At 38.0% G+C, this 20425-nt stretch overlaps 1 long non-coding RNA gene across 2 annotated transcripts in view; it reads left to right on the forward strand.

Annotated features, from left to right (window-relative positions):
• LOC138160554 (uncharacterized) overlaps positions 1–20425 on the forward strand; it is an 86693-nt gene that overhangs the window by 41550 nt on the left and 24718 nt on the right. Inside the window, exon 1 of one of the 2 annotated variants that reach the window (XR_011168168.1) lies at positions 1989–4384. The exons of the other annotated variant lie outside the window; for it this stretch is intronic. This is a non-coding gene — a long non-coding RNA (uncharacterized lncRNA). Of the gene's footprint in view, positions 1–1988; positions 4385–20425 lie in introns of those variants that run through there. 2 annotated transcript variants of the gene reach the window in all.

Raw genomic sequence — 20425 nt, forward strand, 5'->3', positions numbered from 1 at the left:
GAGGGAGAGACATTATATTGAGACAACCAAAGTCTTACTATCCACAACCAAACCAAGCCCTAAAGCTTCCCTTTCCAATAGATGACCCAGTGTCTTCCAGGTCATAGCCAATCAAATTCTGTTTCTTTCATCTTTTTGTCATCAAACACAGACTTCTTAATTGCCAAAAGCCTTGGACTGTCATTGACTTTTTTTTATTGTAGAGCAAAGCAAGATGAGTTCACATATTCTGAAAAACACAGTATTGTTTTAAGAAGTAAATGGAAAACACGCCGTTGTAAAGTGGATTGCTTAGCAGAAGCTTCTCACCTTGCTATAGCATCCAAAATGAAACTCTAGATAACTTGATATCAACAAGCAAAATATAAAATGTCAGGAGAAATGGATCCATTTGTTCTCTTATCTAACTACTTTATCATCTTTGTCTCCAAAACATCATCACTGATTTTTAAATATCAGAGGAAATAAAAATGACTCAGTAGAGTATAGGTTCTCTTCAAGGAGTCAAATAAAATGCTTTTGGTTTCTGGGAAATAGGACTACCCCCAAAATGTTGCATTATGAATTTTGCTAAAAATAGGTCCATTAAAATAGAACCAAAATTGATACTAAGAGAGAGTCTAGATGCTATAGCAGTATGTTGCCTAGAATATAAAACAATCCATTTAATGAGATAATTGGAGTTTGTAAAATTTAAATAGAGACCAATAGACTCATGTTTTAAAAAGCCTATTTTTGGGGCTTATTTTAACAAGCTACCCGTCATTATATAACATGTTTATCTTTTTATTATATGATCAACCAAATATAGACTTTTGGGGGATATTTACAGAAATAATGAGATTTTATGTTTATTCTCATGGTATGTTATTTTTAGAGGCCATCTTTAGACCCATGGAAAGAGAAGACAAAAAAATCCCTCCAAAATTCCCATCCCCCCAGCTATTTTCATTCATGGAGGCAGTGTGGCTAGATAATTGACCCTGAAGTGAGGAAGATCTGGATTCAAATCCCATCTGATACCTTAATAGCTGTGTCATCATGAACTTCATCTCTGTGAGACTCATTTTTCTCATCTGTAAAATGGAGATAAAAACACCTAACTTACTGGGTTGTTGGAGGAGATGTTATGTAAAGTACTTTGCAAACCTTAAAGCATTATATGAATGTGAATTATTATTATGTAAAGTAAGGACAGAAAGTAGAAATGGAGTGAATATAGCGTTAAGGAGGTGGCCTCTTCTGCACTGCCAGCCACCTTGCAAACAAGGCATTTGACAAAGTGAAGTTTTGACTGTCATCTTGTGGTGTGTAAAAACTTTCACACGCATTTCTTACCACCTTGATTATTTACGGTTTATTTTAAGAATCCCTGCTGGTTTCCAAATACATATTGAATGGAAAGAACTATTTGTTGTAATCCCTAAACATATGATACACCAAATAACAGTTCCCTTGTAAAAGGGAAGGTCATGAAAGAAATTTTTGATAGGCCCTTCCTGAAAGATATATGTGGGTAGAAGGTGTTGAAAGAGAACTTGAGGCAGGTGCTTTAATAAATCAGTAATGGGAAGCTTTCTATATCAGTAAGGAAGTGAATTAAGATGGAGCTACTTGAGAAGGTGTTATGTTCATTGAGCAGTTGTGGCATTGGGCTTTGGAGGGGACTGCGTAAGCCAGTGGCAGCAGGACAGCAAATGAAGGCCTCTTTTAAAGAAGTAGGTCAAGGCATTTGTTAGTTTTGCCAAGGCTTCTAGAATCCTAATTATAGAATATCTGTATGAAGGGACCTCAAAGGTCATCTAGTCCCACCTATGTTTCAATAACTCAAAGGCTCTGTGATCTCATGTCCTCCATGAGTGCAGAATAAAACCCCATTCATGATTTTGCAGAATTATAGAATTTCAGAGTTGGAAGGGACTTTAAAAGCCATTTAGTCCAGTCCATTTCACCATTCTCCCTATAACATATCAAGTAATGAACCATCCAGCTTTTGTTTGAGGACCTCCATGGAAAGGGAGACCAGTACTTCCTCAGCTAGCACATTCCATTTGCAGATAACTCAAATTATTGTAAAGATTTTGAGAAAAGACATTAAACCTAATTTTGGCTCTTTGAAAGTTCTATCCATTCCTCTTGGTTCTATTCTCTAGGTTCAAAAAGAAGAAATTGAGTCCCTTTTTCACAGGATAGTCTGTGAAGTCCTTGACATCAACTAGCACATTCCTCCTGAGTCTTCTTTTCTCAGCTCGTCCCCCCAGGCCTTTTGTGGCATGAAGTCATGGCCCCTCACTGATCTGGGCTCATGACTGTGGATATTTATCAGTTTCTCAATGTCCTCCCAAACTGTGGTGTCCAAAACTGAACACAATACTCTAGATGTCATCTGATGAGGGGAGTGTACAGTGAAACCACAACCTCTTTATTCTCAGAAGTGCACTCTAAGATCGCATTACTTTTTGGGAATCATATAACATTGTTAATTAATATTAGACTTGAATTTCACTAAAGGTCAAGTTCTTTTTCTGCTCAACTTCTTTCTTTCTAACCACACCCCCTCAGTCTTCTGGAGTCATATTGTATGATTCTTGACCTTCTGGAGTCATATTGTATGATTCTTGACCTTGCACTCCTAAATTTTCTTTTCAGAAGACCCATTCAATATGCTGGAGGCCTTTTTAAAGATCTTTTTACACTTAGAAGACACCAGTATTTTACTTTATCTACTGTTTGTTGACTATCACATAACTGATTATTATAATTTCCTTGAAGATATTCCTTATGTCATTTATTGAGTAAAGGTATCATTGGAAATATGCTGTAGTCCATTTGTGTCAAATTCAAATAAAATTGATACTTAAAGACGCCTACGGGCTGAATATCAATTTAGAAAACCATGTATTAGAGTTATATGTGTTCTATTATATTTTCATTTATTTTGTTAAATATTTCTCAATTATATTTTAATCTGGTTCAGGTCAGGAGTATTGCTCTGAGTGTTTGATATCTCTGCCCTAACCTACCTGAATCCACCAAACTTCTCTCCACTGTTGTTTGAATCACCTATAACTTTGATTCCCTATAGATTGTGATGTTCTAACCTATATCTAAGAATAAATCACCTCTATAATATGCTGGGTGAGTGGTTATCCAGTTAGAAGGCCAGTTAGAAGTGGTGAAGCTACTCAATACAGATCCAATCTTCACTTTTGGACTTTTTAAATGGTAACAACCCATGCAACAAAAGCAAAATACAAAACTAACCTCAGTCTTGTGTGTACTCTTTCTTTTCCAGTGGTGATGTTGGTGGAGTGGCAGAAAAGGAGGTAGAAGATGCTAAGCATCACACAGTTTTTAAACTGTCTATGAACATGAACCATCTATAAACATGGTAGTACTCAAAGAATGAGTTATATAACCAGAAATGTGATATGCCATCGGAGAAACTGAAGCACATCAACATTGGCATTCTTACTGTAGGTTAAGAGATGAAACAAAGGAAGTTATAGGTAAATAGGAGGATGGCTTATAGTTTCTTCCTGGGGAGTCAAATAAAGGAGTTGGCAGAGTTGACTTTGTTATGTATCCAAAGGCAGAAACATACACACACACATACACAGAAAGAGAGAGAAAGAGAGAGGAAGACAGAGAGATAGAGACAGAGAGAGAGGGAGAGAGAAAGATTTTCATGGGATTGTTGGTTTTTCAGCATGTCTTTCAGTACATATAGTCAGCACAGACAAAATGAGTACCACAAAGATAATTGCCCCCTATTAAGTAATATCAGAGGATGATGAAAAAAATAAGTTCTATGAAAGGCCTAACAAGATTCTTTAGATCAAATTAACATAGGGCATGCCTTCTTGCTACATTTAGGTTCCTAGTACCTGTTTGGGGACATCACCTACTCAAATTCATAGCTTTGAGTTCTCATTTCTATTGAAACTTCCCCCACAATCAAAGCCAAATGAAGTTCATGACATGTTAATAAGGGAAAGGACATTTACTTAAAACAGAAGGCAAGGTATCTAACAAAGGGTACCATCATCAGTTCACTCATGGGAAAGTATGAGGATCATCCTATGTGCAGCAAACAATATTTACCTTGTCATTGAATGTACAGATTCCGGTGCTACAAGTCAGAAATACTGTGGAGATCTCTATTGACTTCTCTTAGGCCAGCAGCAGCATATCTTGTATATGTGGGCTTCTTAATTGGGAGGCAAAGGGGAAACTTAAACCCACATCTTGATATTTTAGTACTGTTGTTATGTCTAAGCTGGAGGGAACCTCTCATCTTAAAGATGTGGAGACTGGGACCCAGAGAGATGAAGTAACCTGCCAAATATATGAAAGCACTTTATAAACTCTTCAATCCTTCAAGGTATGGATGGTTATTATTATTTTCATGTGTGGTTTGTGGGACCAGTTTTGTTGCTTTATGGGCACATGGAAATATACGATAATAATTAAAAGAGAACAATTTTATGTTTTGCAACAAAAATTGGGAGATAAGCACAATTTCTGAGACTCTATGCTAATGGTATAGATAGTGAATAAAGGGTTCAGGAAGACCTGGGTTGGCCTTATTTCATGAAACAGCTTCATAAAATAATAATAAAACCAGAAGAGACTTTAGAGGTCATCTAGTCCAATAGTGTCAGATTCAAGTAGAAACTGGCCACAAATTAACATTATCAATGTTGTATTATATTTTTATTTATTTTTCTAAACATTCACCAAATATATTTTAATCTCAGGCTGCACTCAGGGGTCAGAGGGCCATTAGTTTTATACCTTAATTTTAGACCAATCCCCCAATTTTGCAGATGAGGAAACAGAGAACCCAAGAAGCGACATGTTTTTTTTCTGAGGACATATAAGTAATAAGTGACAGAGATGGGATTTGAACCTAGTTTTCCTGACTCTATTATCAGTGATCTTCCCATTTATCACGTTGTCCCTCTAGTTGTGTGACCATGAGCAAGTCACTTTACCTATCAGTGTCCAAGGCAACTTTCAAGACTATACGTTGCAGATTAATCAATTATTCAATAACTATACATTAAGAGTCTACTATGTGCCAGGTACTGTGCTAGCGGCTGGGGCTACAAATTCAATAAATGGAAAAAAAAATTCCCCATTCTCAAGGAGCTTAAATTTTTCTTCTCACAAGAATTTGATGAAATCTCAGTTAATGATTATTGAAAACCAATAAAAGGTGAAGTGTAAATCACACACATAAAAATACTTTTATGACCCATTTACTTACTATGGAAGACAAATTGTGGATTTCTACTATAACTGATGCCCAAAATACACTCTCTCTTTACCTTCATCTCATGGTCTCTCTCTTCTTTCAATACACATCTCAATCACTGTCTTCTCTGTGAAGCATTTTCTTTCTTTTTTTTTTCAGAAGATCAAAAGCTTAATTAACATCAGCTGATAAGCAAGTCGGCCAGGTGGTTAACAGCTCCTCCTGAAGCTTTTTCTGATTCCCCCCCAACAGTTGTTGTCCTCAGTCTCAAATTACTGCATATTTAATTACTTTGTATTTGCCTTGATTCACTTTATATTTATGATACATATGTATACGTGTATATATATACATATACATAATATGTACTTATTGTCTTTCCTGTTATAATGTGAACAACTTTTGAGTAGGAATTGTTTCATTCTTTGTTTTTGAGAGTGTATTTTGGGCACTAGGGATGGCTAGTGCAAAGGTACAAAGATGGAATCTTGTGTGGAAGGAACAGAGAGAATGCCAGTTTGACTGGACTGAAGCTTGTTGAAGGAGGAGTAACAGTCAATAAGATTGAAAAAAAAAAAAGGTTGGAACCAGGTTGTGAAAGACTTAAAACAAGGCTAAGCAGAGGAGTTTCTATTTTATGGTAGAGGCCAAAGAAAGCTACTACAGTTAATTAAGCAAAGGAGTCACATGGTTAGATCTGGGCTTAAATAAAATTACTTTGGTAGCACTGTGTAGGATGGACAGGAGTGGGCAGAAACTTGAGGCAGGTAGACTAATTAGGATGCTGTCATAATTATCTAGGTGAAAGGTCATGATAGCGTAAATTAAAGTAGTGGTCATGTGAATGAAGAGGAGAGGTTAGATGTGAGAGATGTAATGGAGCAAGATTTAAATAGCAAGATTTGGCAGCTGACTGGGTACATGGGTATACTATGTATACCAGGGGGATGATATTTTCACAGTGGGAATTTCCTACATCACAGGAAAAAGAAATTTCAAGTCCAGATCATACAATCCAACCAACCAACCAAAAACCTCCGTTCTCACCAAGTAACAAGAAAACCCCATAGACTAGACAGAAATCACTAAGTTAAATCCTCTTTTGCAAAAGAGGAAATTATCAAGATGTTCTCAAGAAAAAAGGAATTGATGTTTTCTTGAAATGTAGATAGGAAACAGAATAGGAAATTGGAGTGCAGTTCAGTCTAAATTAGTGTGAACAACAAATCTCTCCCCTCCCCCAAGTGGTTGTATGTATTTGAATTTGTACTATTCAAAGTTATAATTATGTAAAATATGGTAGTTGATTCTGAGCCAATAAAAATAAGCAGTATGAATTCAAATAATAAAACCACTTCATGGGGAATCACTATTTGCATGAGTCAGGACCCTGCTATAGTTAAATTTTGGAAGAACACAAATCATATCTATACAAAAGACATCAGCATTCTCACAGAAAATGCTTCAGTAACTGTACATTTATATAAACAGTTAAGAAGCATTTTAGTACATCAGAGTTTTTTCTCCTGAAACCTAGGTACCCCCTTTAGAATGTTTTCAAATGCATAAAAAAACATAGCATTATAAAGGAAAGCAATTGTATTGAAATTCAGTCATTTGTTTTTAAAGTTCACAGACCCCAGAACATCTCACTGTTACAGGAAGCTGAGGGGAAGCTTCTTGGCTCAGATTCTATTTTCTCCTCCTGCTTCTCTGGTTCTGGCTATCCTATATTGAACCATCACGCATCTCTCTCATTAAACCACTGATTAGCCTCCACTGGGTGTATTGAAAGAGTCCCATCCAACCAGAGTCTGTGCTATGTGGACACTGAAATCCCTCTAATTGGGCATCCTGTGACTTGTTTACAAGCTGAATCAGAACTGGAAACATGGGTTAATCTCAAGAGTGATTTCTGCTGCTTTCTATTATACAATATACCTTGATGGTCAATGACTTCACAGATGGGCACAAAAAAGAATAGTGAAAAATATTTGGAAAATATGGTTTGAGACTAAGAGATGAAAGATTTCAATGGCTAGTAATATTACTCAGAGGCTTCAAGCATATCTGTTACAAAAATATGCACAAACTCTTTAGCAAGAGTTTGGGAACTAGACTTGGTAAGTAAAATTGACAATATCCCTTTTCAGCTTTATTTTTTTTTTTGTTTCTTACCCCCATATATTTTCTGATATGTTATTTACAAACTTTGAGTACCTTTGTCATGAAAAAACAAATAGTTAAGCAAAACTGACTGCCAAAAAACTTTATGATTATATATCCCACCTTTTGTATCCATTGTCCTCTACCTCTCCTTTGGGAAGAGAGATTATTTATTACATTATTTGTTCACTGAGACCAAGATAGAAAATTTTCTTACATCATAAATGTCAGCAAATGATACATTACTAGCATGGCAGTCAACTTTGAATTAGCTTTCTCTATGCAATCAGGCCATAATTAACTTTTTTTAAAAGGTCAAAATCGACACCAGATTAGGAGAAATGGTAAAGACACCATGGAATTATAGTTGCTGTTCCGTTGTTTCACTTGTATCCAACTCTTCATGACTGCATTTGGGGTTTTCTAGGCAAAGATACTGGAGTGGTTCGGCATTTCCTTCTCCAGCTTATTTTACAGAGGAAGAAACTGAGGCAAACAGGGCTAAGTGACTTGCCTAGGGTCGCACAGCTAGAAATAATCTAAGTTTAGATTTGAATTTAGGTTTTCCTGACTGCAGGGTCAGTGCTGTACCTATTGTGTCACCTAGTTGTACTACCTGGCCTAGGTATCCTCCTTAAATGGAGGTTCTGGCAGGTGCTCACTGTGCTTTGATGAGAGAGAGGGACTCCAGGGTCAGAGGGTACTGCTGAGGTGTGAGTTCAGTGGTTGACATGATCTTCCAGGATGAAGAAAAAAAAAGACATTGGACACTCATATAGGGAAAGAGAAAGATAATATACCATATTGGTGGCTAGGAAATATACATATTTGTCTTTTTGGAGGGGGGAAGGCAAGGCAATTGGGGTTGTGACTTGTTCAAGGTCACACAGCTAGTATTAAGTATCTGAGGCCAGATTTGAACTCAGGTCCTCCTGACTTGAGGGCTGGTGCTATTCACTGTGCCACCTAGCTGCCCTGGTAGCTATAAAATATTAAAAGAGCTAAAGAAAAGTCCCACAGTGAGCTGGTTAGATCTCTGATGGATTTATAGAAGGACATGACCAAGAATCCCTGTGATGAGATATAGATGGCTTTGATTTGTACCAAAGTGGGTAGAACACACAAATCATGGATGATTAAAGCATTTAAGTAAACATTTTGTAAATAACATCCTTTCTTATGAAGGGATAAATGTATAATAAGAGTATTACTACACACTAATAATTTGTATATTTCTCAAATATCTTAGTGGCATATATAAGGGATCTTAACTAGGAGATTTATTAGTTTTTTTGTGTAAGATAAATCTGATTATAAATTTATGTGTCACTCAGAGTTATGCATAGAACATGAGTTGGGTGTGCCCAAGTTCTCTGCCAGAACACCTTTGTGCATGCCTCTTCTGAAAAATAATGCTGCAGAAAAAAAAATATTAAATAATCATTTAAGATTTGAAATGCTCTGGATATTTTTAAAGACTCATTTGAGTCTTACAGCAACCTTGTGATGTAGGTAGAATTATAATGAACCTCACTTTACAGATGAAGAAATGGAAATCAAGAGGGCTAAGTGACTTGTCTATGGTCACATAGCTATTAAGTATGGGAAGGGACGAGGAGTGGGGATAAGAGTTTGTATAGCACTGGCTAGGTGCTAGCCATTGTGCTAAGTGCTTTACAAATATTATCTGATTTGATTCTCACAGCAATCCTGTGAGGTGGGTGCTATAATTATTCCCATTTTACAGCTGAGGGAACTAAGGCAAAGAGAAGTAGCTTGCCTAGGATCACACAGCTACTAAATGTCTGAGGCAAAATTTGAATTCTGATCTTCCTGACTCCACTGTACCACCCGACACATCTGAAATAATAGCTAGTATTTATATAGCATGTTAAAGTGTGTAAAATGCTTTATAAATATTATCTCATTTTATTCTTACAACAACCCTGGGCCATTTTATGAATTAGGAAATTGAAGCAGAAAGCAGTACAGTAACACATCCAGGGTCACACAGGTGATAGTGTTTGAGGCAGGTTTTAAACTCAGACTTTCTTGACTCCAGGCCCAGCACCCTGTCTACTGTATCACCCAGCTGCCAAAATGAATGAATGAACGAATGAATGAATGAATGAATGAAACAAACAAATAAATGAAATTGTAGTAGCCACTTTTTAAAAATATCTCATTTGATCCTCACAACAACTCTGTGAGGTAGGTGCTATTACTATCCCTATTTTACAGCTGAGGAAACTGAAGCAAACAGAGGTTAAGTGATTTTCTCAGGGTCACACAGCTAGTGTCTGAGGCTAGATTTGAATTCAGGTTTTCCTGACTCCAGGCCCTAATGCTCTCTCTACCTTGTCACCAACTGTCTGAGGTATCAGGGGTAGAATTCCAACCTCGATTTTCCCAGTCCTGAGTTCAGAGTTTTATCCACTTACCAACACTTTTCTTATAAAAATATACCAATACTATAACTGGAATTTTATTGTTATCAGTACTCCTTACACAGATCTGCATTGTATATATAGCCCTTTTTAATGTGAAAATCGAGTGTTTTCATGACTTTCTATGGCAAAAACAAACAAAAGCCTCCTTCAAACATTACCTTCTGGCCAGCCTTCTGTTAGCTGGAACTGGGCCTCTCTGGACTGAGCTAGGCTGTCCTCAGGTGACAGAGGTCTGCTTGGCAAGACTTGTCAGAGCTTGTCTTGAAATAAGAGAACCTGAAATCATCTCCACATCACCATCACATATCTCACTCATTTATAAAAAATACCGTATGGAGAAGATTTTGAAATATGGGAGGTTTGAGTTTCTTAATACTTGGAAAAAACTATCATTATCCCTGAATAACTTTTCTCAGTGTTATTTACTGAGATTTATCCAGATGGATAAGCAGAGTTGAATTTCTGAGGAAAGGAAACATACATCTTGGACCCATGCTTAGTTTGCTTTTTAGCTCAAAAAGATTCAACATTCTTTGTCTTCTGTTGGCATATCCTTCAAGACCCTATGTATCACATCTATACCATGATGTGGAATCAGAGTAAGATTTCAGTGGACATTGCAGTTAATACAATTAAAATAAACAGTGCCTGATTTTGGTGAAGGGAGAAAAATGGAATTGTTTGGACAAAACTCTTTTGCAGTTGGTCTGGTTTCTACCTCTGGCTTCCATTGACTATGACCATTATTTATGACTAACTAGCACCACTACCATTGCCTTCACTTACCCAGATTAGAAAGGGAGACAAAGGAAAAGGAGAGAAGATGGGAAAATGAATAAGATAACAGTACTATTCTGGGCTGCTTAGGGGGTACAAAGAAGTGGTGAGATGGATTTTCGTACTTAGAAATAGCAATACATGACACCCCAGCTTACTCCCTATCTCTCACTCTCACCCCAAATAAAGCATTTAAGAATAAATCCAAGTGGATATGGAATGCTGTTCTAATTCTGTTGCTCTTTAAATGCCACGTTCATTTTCTGTTTAAATCTTTGTTTCTTCCTACACTCCAGAAAGAGGCAGTGTGGCATAGACAGGAGTGTCCTGGAGCCAGCTCCTACCAGTTCCCAGATTGTTAAATTTTCAGGGTGAGCAGTTACATCTTGGAAATTGGCAAACAACAAATCAGGACTTGAGTTATCATTTTGTTGATTGTTTAGACTCAAGAATGTGATGGAAAAAAACATTTCCCCTTCCCAGGAGAACCAATTGTTACACAGTTCCCAGTACTACAATCCCAGGCACAGTGGATGGAGTGCTTGACTTGAAATCTGTAAGACAAGGGTTCACTTCTGGCTTCTAACACATACTGTGTAGCCACAGGCAATTCATCTAATCTCTTTAAACCTCAGGCCATTCTCTATGACTATAATGTATAGGTAGCTTTCACATTGCATACACTCAGCATATTCTTCTGTTGATACTGTATAACTCTCAGAATTATATTCTTTGACTATATTCTATTGGAAGTACTCCCTAGTACAGACTCTGTAAAATGAGTATCACATCTAGCTCATGTGTATGAATCACCCAAGCCAATTTGTGTGAAAAGGCTCATCAAATGTGATGCAACAAGGTAAATTTGTACTAGACCATTTGTTTCCTTGGTCTAGGACTTAGCAGTGAAGAAACATTCCCACTTGTGTAGGTAGGTAACTCATCTTTAGATTTACTCAGATCTTAGAGAAGTTAAATGCTTCTTCTAGGGTCGCATATGTCAGAGGTGAGACTAGAACCCAGACCTCCTTCCCTTTCAAGAAGGCTTCCCCAAACCCTCTTAATTCCACTGACTTTGTTAATTATTTCCTACTTATCCTGTATATAGCTTGCTTTGTATAGTTTTGTCTGCATGTTGTCTCCCTTTTAGATGGTATACTCCTTGAGGGCAGGGACTGTCTTTTGACTCTTTTTGTATCCCCTGCACCTAGTATGTTGCTTGGCATATGGTAGATCCTTAACAATGTTTATTGATTGATTAATTGATGACATAAATATGATTGTAAATACATTTGTCACTCTGCATATATACTGGCATAGTGTCAAATGAGGGAGTTGGATTAGATTTCCTATAAGGTCCCTTTCTCTGTGATCCCTTAAGATAACATAAATTTACAATGATAAAAGGGGAAAAAAGAAATCTCTTGAGCAAGTACATGTTTATGGATGTTCCCTTTCTTTCTTGGAGGGTTAGAGAACTGTGGGTGTCGAATATTGTTCTTTGTCCTTTTATCTTGACTCATAGGTGAATTTAATTTAAGTGAAGCTGAGTTGCACAAAGTCATCAACCTCACTTTCTCTTCCAGAGTCATCAAAGTTCAGTGATAAGACAGAGAAGTCAGATGGCCCAGGGTGAAGTGGATGACCTTGGCGTCTTTGATGTCTAAGTTCTAAGTGCTCTGCAGCACCTGCTTCAGCCCCCTTCATGGGCACTGGAACAAAGCGTTCTCATCTGCCTATTCCACTGTGGTAGAAGTCTTCACATGCTTAGGATAGATATGCCCCTAACTACCCAACAGTGTAGAATATCACATATGATGTCACAAGCGGTCATTGTGTCAGTTATTTTTGATTGCTTCCAAGTGTGTGTGTGTGTGTGTGTGTGTGCTATCTAGAAATGACTGTGATGTAAAAATAAAAGTCACATGAAAAGTCGAAACTTAAAAAAAAAGTCATGGCTGTTGTCAGAGAAATGTCTCTCTTTCTGTTCCTGTCTCTTAGTTAAAAAAAATCTAAACACTGATAGAGACAAGGAAAGAAAGTCAGCTGATGCCCTGGCAGGACAGTGGAGAGAAGACAATTGAAAGCTCAGAGGCTGACTCACCCTGAAATGTCAATGAGAAGAGTAGCAAATTGGCCGAGTTGGAACCTTTCATTCTTTGTACTCCCCAGTCCCTAGCACAGTGACTGGCACACAGCAAGCCCTTAATAAGCATTTGTTAATTTATTGAATATATTCTTTTTTAAAATAGCCCTGAAATAGTGATTACACTTTCAGTGCCAACTAGTCCCAAGCAGCAACCACGGCTTTTTAGGTGGCTTAAAAAGAGAAGATGTCACTGAGACTGCTCAGGGAAGGTGTGAGGAATTGAACAGCTCTAGAATTGTCACTCACATTTGTTCAGGGCTTTACAATCTGCATGGTTCTGTCACCTGTTATTTCCTTTGTTCCTCACAACAACTCTGTGAGAGGTTGGCCAGATAATCTTCCCTCTTCCCCTCCCTAATTTGAAATGAGGAAATTCAGGTTCTGAGAATCTATGTTTGTAAGGCTTGTCCAAGGTCATATCAACAAATTCTCAGTCCAATACCCAAACCCAGGTCTTTACATGTGTATGCAAACAAGGCTGGTGATAGTGGAATGGAGAAGAAGTGAACAGAGCTGAGTGTCAGACATTTTGCCTTCATACTCACTACTTTTCGGCCCCTATACCTGACATGTGAGGTCCAATTTAGGAGGAAGGATTAGTTAAAATAGGAAGCTAGCTCAATATATTCCCTCTCATTCCTGGCTTCATACTAAATAGTGTATTGGGTGTCTCTGTCTCCTCTCATTCCCCCAATGAGGACACCTTTCACACCACTAAGCCCAGGTACAAAAATGTTTAGTTTCTCATTTGGGACTGCTCTGCAGTACTTGCTGATGACCTATAATCTTCAATTGTACCAGTGATACAGATTTTTCCCCAGAAATATGTACAACTCTAGAGATTAAGTACCTTAGACATTTGGTCAATCCTCCTCTTCTTACAATATCAGGAAAAAGAGGTCCAGTTTAGTTAAATGATTCACCCAGGGGATATAGTTAATGTATATTTCCACATTGCTTTATTTTTTTAAAATCTGATCTTGGCTGCTTGCAAAGTGCATTCATGTGTGTGTGTGTGTGTGTGTGTGTGTGTGTGTGTGTGTGTGTGTGTGTGTGTTTGATGGGGCAAAAGTCCCTTCTCCATTTATTATGAGATATAACCATCCCTATCATCATCATCAATTGCTGGTAGGAGAAATGGGGTGGTTGCTTGAGCCCATAGCATATAGAACAGAAGCCATTATTAATCTTTTCATTTTCCACCTATTAAAAGGGTAAATAGAAGTATCTATCGAGGCAGAAGAACTGACCACAGTTTGGATCGTGCAATACTCTTTAAAGTGAGTATTTTGGCCCCAGGATTGTCTCAGAGGAATCCCACTGGGATTTGTGTTACATCTTATTTTGAAATTTGGAAAAGATGAACAGGAAATAGTCCTAGAAAAGAGGAGAATCCTAGTTTTAGAAATAGAAATAATAACAGTAGCTAGCATTTATATAGCACTGTAAAGTTTGCAATATTCTTTACAAATATCTTATTTAATACTCAAAACAACCCTGGGAGGGAGGTTCTATTATTATTCACATTTTACAGATGAGGAAACTGAGGCAGACAGAGGATTTTCACAGGGTCAGCCAGCTAGTACGAGTCGGAGGCTGGACTTAAACTCAGATCTTCTTGATTCCAGGTCTATCTAGCATGTCTATAGGTCAAGACATCACCCTTTTGATGTCATTGGTCCTCTTCTAGAATGATGAACAACAACAACAACAAGAAAGGACGTGAGAGGTCATCTAGCTATTTTATGGATGATCAAATTGAGGTTCCGAGAATTTAATGTGAATTAGGCAGTTACATAGGAATTGAGTAGCTGAGCTGAGATCTGAATCCAGGTCTTATGATTGCAAATCCAGCATTCTGCATAGACTAGCTTCCCTCTCACTTTTCAAATCTTAAAGTGCTATTAATTATACAATCTTATGGGAATATCAAGGTTGGGTGTGGGTATGTTTTAGTTCCTTCCTTTTCTTACCTTCTGTCTTAAAATCCTTCCTGAATTGTATGTAAACAAGCCTTGCAAAGCAGGGCAAATTTGGCTCTTTGGTAATTTCATTTCAGATCAAACTTTGCTGTTGTTCAGTAATTTTTCAGTTGTATCTGACTCTTGGTGACCCCATTTGGGATTTTCTTGGCAAAGATACTGGAGTGGTTGGCCATTTCCTTCTGCAGCTCATTTTACAGATGAGGAAACTAAGGCAAACAGGGTTAAGTGACTTGCCCAGGGTCGCACAGCTAGTAAGTGTCTGAGGCTGAATTTGAGCTCAGGAACATGAGTCTTCCTGACTCCAGGCCCAGCACTCTATCCACATGCCACCTAGTTGCCCAGATCAGATCTTCTCATTTGGTTAAAACAGAGGCAAACTGGTTTGCCTCAGGGAGGCAGAACAAGAAACTAGGGCCAAAGTTGTGAAAATTCTGGGAACTCCCCTTTCAATGTGAACTTAAAATGAATTCTATTATTGGGCAAGATGCTTTTAGTTTCAGATGAACTTTGAAATATTTGACTCTTGATATGTAGCAGATACTTTTCTTGACATTTGTACTCTAAAGGACAAGATTTGAGGACCAGAGGATTTGGAAATGCTCCCAAAGTTTTCTTGGAGGTCAAAATTCTCCTATGAAAAGGTTTCTTTCAAAAGCAACTTGAGAAATCACCTTCTTGCCTTCTTACCTGTAGTTACAAGTAGAGAGCTCTCGTTAATAACACTGAAGGCAATTTAAATCCTGTGACAAAGAAGGCCAGACATATTTAAACAAGATGATCCTGGAATTTCTTTGCTCACAAATGGGCCAAGTGAGCAAGAGTTTAATTTTCAGCATAACATGTGATATTTTAATCCAGAATGTCCTTGAATGGCACTTGGGGGAAGACCAGTCTTCCTAGACAAAGAAGGAAGGACAATCTTTTGTGTGTTTGTTTGCCTTTTTGTACATATGCCTAGGGATCTGAGAGGCTAGAGGTGACATCTCACTCATTTGAGGTCAGGCTTTCAAGAATCTCAGCTCTTTGGAATAGGTTTCTGAATTGAAAGTGGGGAGAGGTGCCTGGGCTCCTTAAATAGCCTTCAGAAAGCTGCTCTGAAGCTTTTCTCTTTATTCCAGAAGGGTACACCCTCAGGGACTTAGTGACTTTTATTTAAAATGCATTTTTTATATTACATACTTTATTACTTTTGTTTTTTCAAGTAACAAGTTAAAAAAAAATAATTTGTTCCCTCCATTGAGTGAGTCACACAAACACACACACACACACACATGCCTTCAGTACATAGCTACATAGTCCAGCACAACAAATCCTAAGATTAAACATTTCCATGTGTTTCTCTTTCTGCACTTTAAATTCACCACCTCCGTCAGGAGATGAATGGTATTAACATAGAATTCTTTTAAAATATATATATTCAGTATTTTGTTTTTTCCCCAGTTACATGTAAAAACAACCCTTAACATTTGTGCTTAAAACTTTGAGTTGCAAATTCTCTCTCTTCCTCTCTTCCCACCCCACCTCATTGAGAAAGCAAGCAATTCCATATAGGTTATGCATGTGTAGTCACATAAAACATTTCCATGTTAGTCATAACATGCAATTCTTAACAAGATTGGCTACCAGGCTTCCCAGCCAGAGTTAATTAGGATTATAAAAAAATAGAAGGAGTTGGGAGATCTTTTTCAAAAGTAACTTTTAGTAAGATACAATGACAGTAGAAGTGTTAGCTGACATCTAGACAGTAAGGTAGGAGACAGTAAACTAAAAAACAAAACAAAAGAAAAAATGGAGACTAGAACTACCTAACACACAATAATGGATGTCCTAAATGTCATTGAGAAAAAGCAAAATGACATTCAATAACCCTTACTTAAGAAAATAGGGCCAAGTGAAATCCATCTTAGTAATATTTCCCATCCAAATGGATAAAATAATTTTATAAAACTATGATGCCTTATTTAATTTTCTTTTCTGGATAAAGGTAAATATTGGGAAAACAAAATTCCCTAATATCTACCCTTCCAACTTCACTATCTTTGTTGATGGGTGGCTCTCTCAGTTAAGTCTAGACTCTTTCCTATCTTCTTAACCCTTCTGCAGTAGAAAGAGATCTGGATGTGATGTCAGAGGACCCCATTTTGAATTCTGCTTCAGTCATTTACTACCTGTGTAATCTTGGGCAAGTAATTTAATTTTTTGGACCCCTCAGTTTTTTTTTATTGTAAAATGAGCCTTGTCAGCAAAGTCCGAGGTTGCTTCCAGTTCTACATTTATGACCACATGACCTACTCAGTTGCTGAGACTTGTTGAATTTTCCGTGGTAACTGTAATAGTAATGTTATTTTATTCCTCTGTATTGGCAAAGCTAAGAGGTACTTAGCACTTAGTAATTAATCAAGCTTCTGTTAAAGAAACAGAAGGCATGAACCCCTATTGCTTATCTAACAGGAAGGGGTTGACTGAAACAGTAAGGAGCTGATGCCATGTGTATATAAGGAGAAGTCCCTGCTGGGTCAGACAGATTTTCTTGGGGCAAGCTTTGTGGAAGCAGAAGCTGTTGCTGCCGGGGAGGCTGAAGAGGAAAGGCCCCCCAGGCTGGAGAGAATGATTTTGATTTTGGCAACCTGGGTGAAGTGATTTTGATTCTGGGAACCAGCTGGAACTTCTGCTGAGAAGCTGCTGAGTCCGAGGGCCAGCTAGAGCTGGGAGCTGCTGAAGACATCCAAGAGCCAGCTGGAACTGCAGAAGACTGAGGAAGCATGACTGTGATGCTGGTACTTTGAATGAACTTGTTTGTGGCTTTGTTAAGCCTTGACTTTCCAGGAACAGAGACTGTAAAGATTTAAGGTGGACTGGATGCTGTGAGCTTCAGCATGGAACAGTAAGTGCCTGGACAAAGACCTGGGAGCTGTCTGCCTTTGAACCCAGGTGACAGTTTGGTGAATCCAGGTAGGACAGGAAGGGGATCCAGGGAATCTAAGAGACCAACCCGAGTCAAGCTGAAAGAAGACTTTACTTGGATACTGTGTACTGGCTGAGAAATTGTAATTTACTAGTGACCTAGGGGTGGAGGGCTTGTGTATTTTCTGATGATTGAATAGTGAATGATGACTGAATAAGTGACTGATTTGTAACTTGATGTGCCCCATGAGTGGAGAACTTTGGCTATTGTACTTTGTGTTCCTTAAGGAGGCAAGCCTCCTTAAGGATGATTGAATGATTTGAGTTACTAAATGATTGAGTGACTAAATGAATATACTTTGTTCAAAACTTTGTGACCACTGTGGTGAAAACTATGTGGCCATCTCAGTGATAAGTTGTTGTGAATGCTGTATTTTTTGATTTTCTGTGATAAGTTGTAACATTGTGAATGCTGTACCTTGATTTCTGTGAATGTTTTGCTCTGATTTGTTATTGAATAAATAGAGTGTTCACTATACTGTATAATCAGAATCTTAAAGCTGTTCACAACAGCAGTCCTCTGGAAAGCTGCTTGTGCTTGGCTTTACAGTAACACATTTCACATTTAACTTTTCTGATCTCATCCCATATGGAGTTCCAAAGCCCCTTCTGCCTTTTGGGTCTCTATAGGAGGATATAGGAGAAGAAGGGGGTCAGAAAGGTAGGAGTAAGAGAGGGTGAGACTACCTCCATTTTTATACCATACCATCAAAATAAGTGTATTCATTGCACCCCCTGTCTATGTATACTCTTCTAACTGCCCCAGTGGCCAGAAACTCTAAGGGTCTTCCACTCCATATTTTTTTTGTTTCTCTTTTTTTGACTAGGTAAAAGAGGTCATTCTTTCACTCATTTTTTTCTTACCTAGCCTTAATCACTAAATGGGCATTGCCTCTGTCAAACTGACACCTGGGAAAGACCTTAGTTTAAAAAGGACAAGGTCTCCCACTGCATCTGGGGCCATCTCCAGTCCTGTTGATCGATATCTGGTCACTAGACCTAGGTGACTCTGGAGGAGAAAGTGAGGTTGGTGACTTTGCACGACTCTTCCTCACTTAAATCCAATTCACTTGTAAGTCATGGCCTCACCTTTCTGATATCAGTCCTCTTTGAAAATGGACAAACAACAATGCACAATGGTACCTGCCTAGTTCTGACCCTCAATACCTTTCTCACAACTGAATGTCCAAACCGTTCTCCTTTCTTCCATTGTCTTCCTCCTAATCTATTGTAGGTACAAGCTGCCAAAAATAATTTTCTTAAAGGAAAGGTCCATCCATGTCACTTCCTTGGTCAAAAATTCAAACTAGAATGAAAAGCTCCCTGGGTTAGGGTCTTTTTTTCTTGGTCTTTATACTCTCAATTCTTAGCAGTGTCTTTGTCCTAGTAGGTAATATATATATATATAGTTGAATCAAAAGGGGAGGGAGTGGAGGGAATAAGCATCATTACAGTACCCATTGTACCAATGATTTGATTAGCCTACTATTTAATTCTTGGTCAGACCTAATTTAGGTTGGTTCAGTGATTAGGTTTGGAGTTAGAATGCAATCAGCTCTTCTTAGACAATACAGGCATTAAAAACAACTTCACTAGTGAAATAAGATACAATTCCTGAGGTTAAAAAAGATAATAAATCCAATAAAAGGTTATTCCCTTCTGCCTCAGCATTTATGATCTCAGCTGACCACAATGGGTCAGGAAGGCATTTCTTGGAGGTCAGTAGGAGCTGAACTGAAAATTCAGACACTAAATTTCCCCATAGGCTAGGCCTTTTGTGTCTTAGGTGGCAAGGAAACCAAACCAATAATTATTTTGAGAATGTTTCTTTGCCCTTTTGAAGGAAAACTTGTTCAACCGTCATAAAACAGTTTTTATTCATCATACTCTATAATATAGATCCAACTTATCTTTCTAACCTTATTTCTTAGTCACTTTCATTTACTTTCCAGCAGGTGGTAAGAGTGCTAGGCCTGTAGTCAGGAAGACCTGAGTTCAAATCAGACCTTAGATACTTACTAGATGGTAACTGTAACTTAACCTCTGTTTGCCCCATTTTCTTCAAATGTGAAGTAGTGTACTTAGCATAGTGGGACATCTAGGTGGCATGGTGAATAGAGTGCTGGGAGTCCTGGTTGTGAAGACTCATCTTCCTGAGTTCAAATCCAGCCTCAGACACTTACTGTGTGACCCTGGGCAAGTCACTTATCTCAGTTTGCCTCAGTTTCCTGATCTGTAAAATAAGCTGGAGAAGGAAATGGCAAACCACTACAGTATCTTTGTCAAAAAAGTCCCAAATGGGGTCACAGAGAGTTGGACACAACTGAAACGACTGAAAACAACAGCTTAGCCCAGTGCCCGGCACATAGTAGGTCCTCTATAAATGCTTATTCCTTCCCTTTCTCCCCCCCCCCAAACTGTATTCCTAACTGTTTCTTTATCTTATTTGTCATCTACTGTTTTCCCTTCAGCTGTTACCTCCCATACCTGAAGCCTAGTTCTTCCCTATCTATGCCTTCTTTTCCTTTAAATCTCAGCTCAGATGCTACTTCCTCCTTGAATTCTTTGGGAACCACCTCTTCCCTTCCAATTCCCACCTCTTTATATTCCTCATAACACTTTGTTTGGATCCCACCATGTCCTTCATAATAGTAATCACTCATATTTATATCTT

Source organism: Petaurus breviceps, unplaced genomic scaffold, assembly GCF_028583685.1.
Source record: "Petaurus breviceps papuanus isolate PSGF00001 unplaced genomic scaffold, PetGlider_PUasm1.0 181, whole genome shotgun sequence".
Classification (NCBI taxonomy): domain Eukaryota; kingdom Metazoa; phylum Chordata; class Mammalia; order Diprotodontia; family Petauridae; genus Petaurus; species Petaurus breviceps.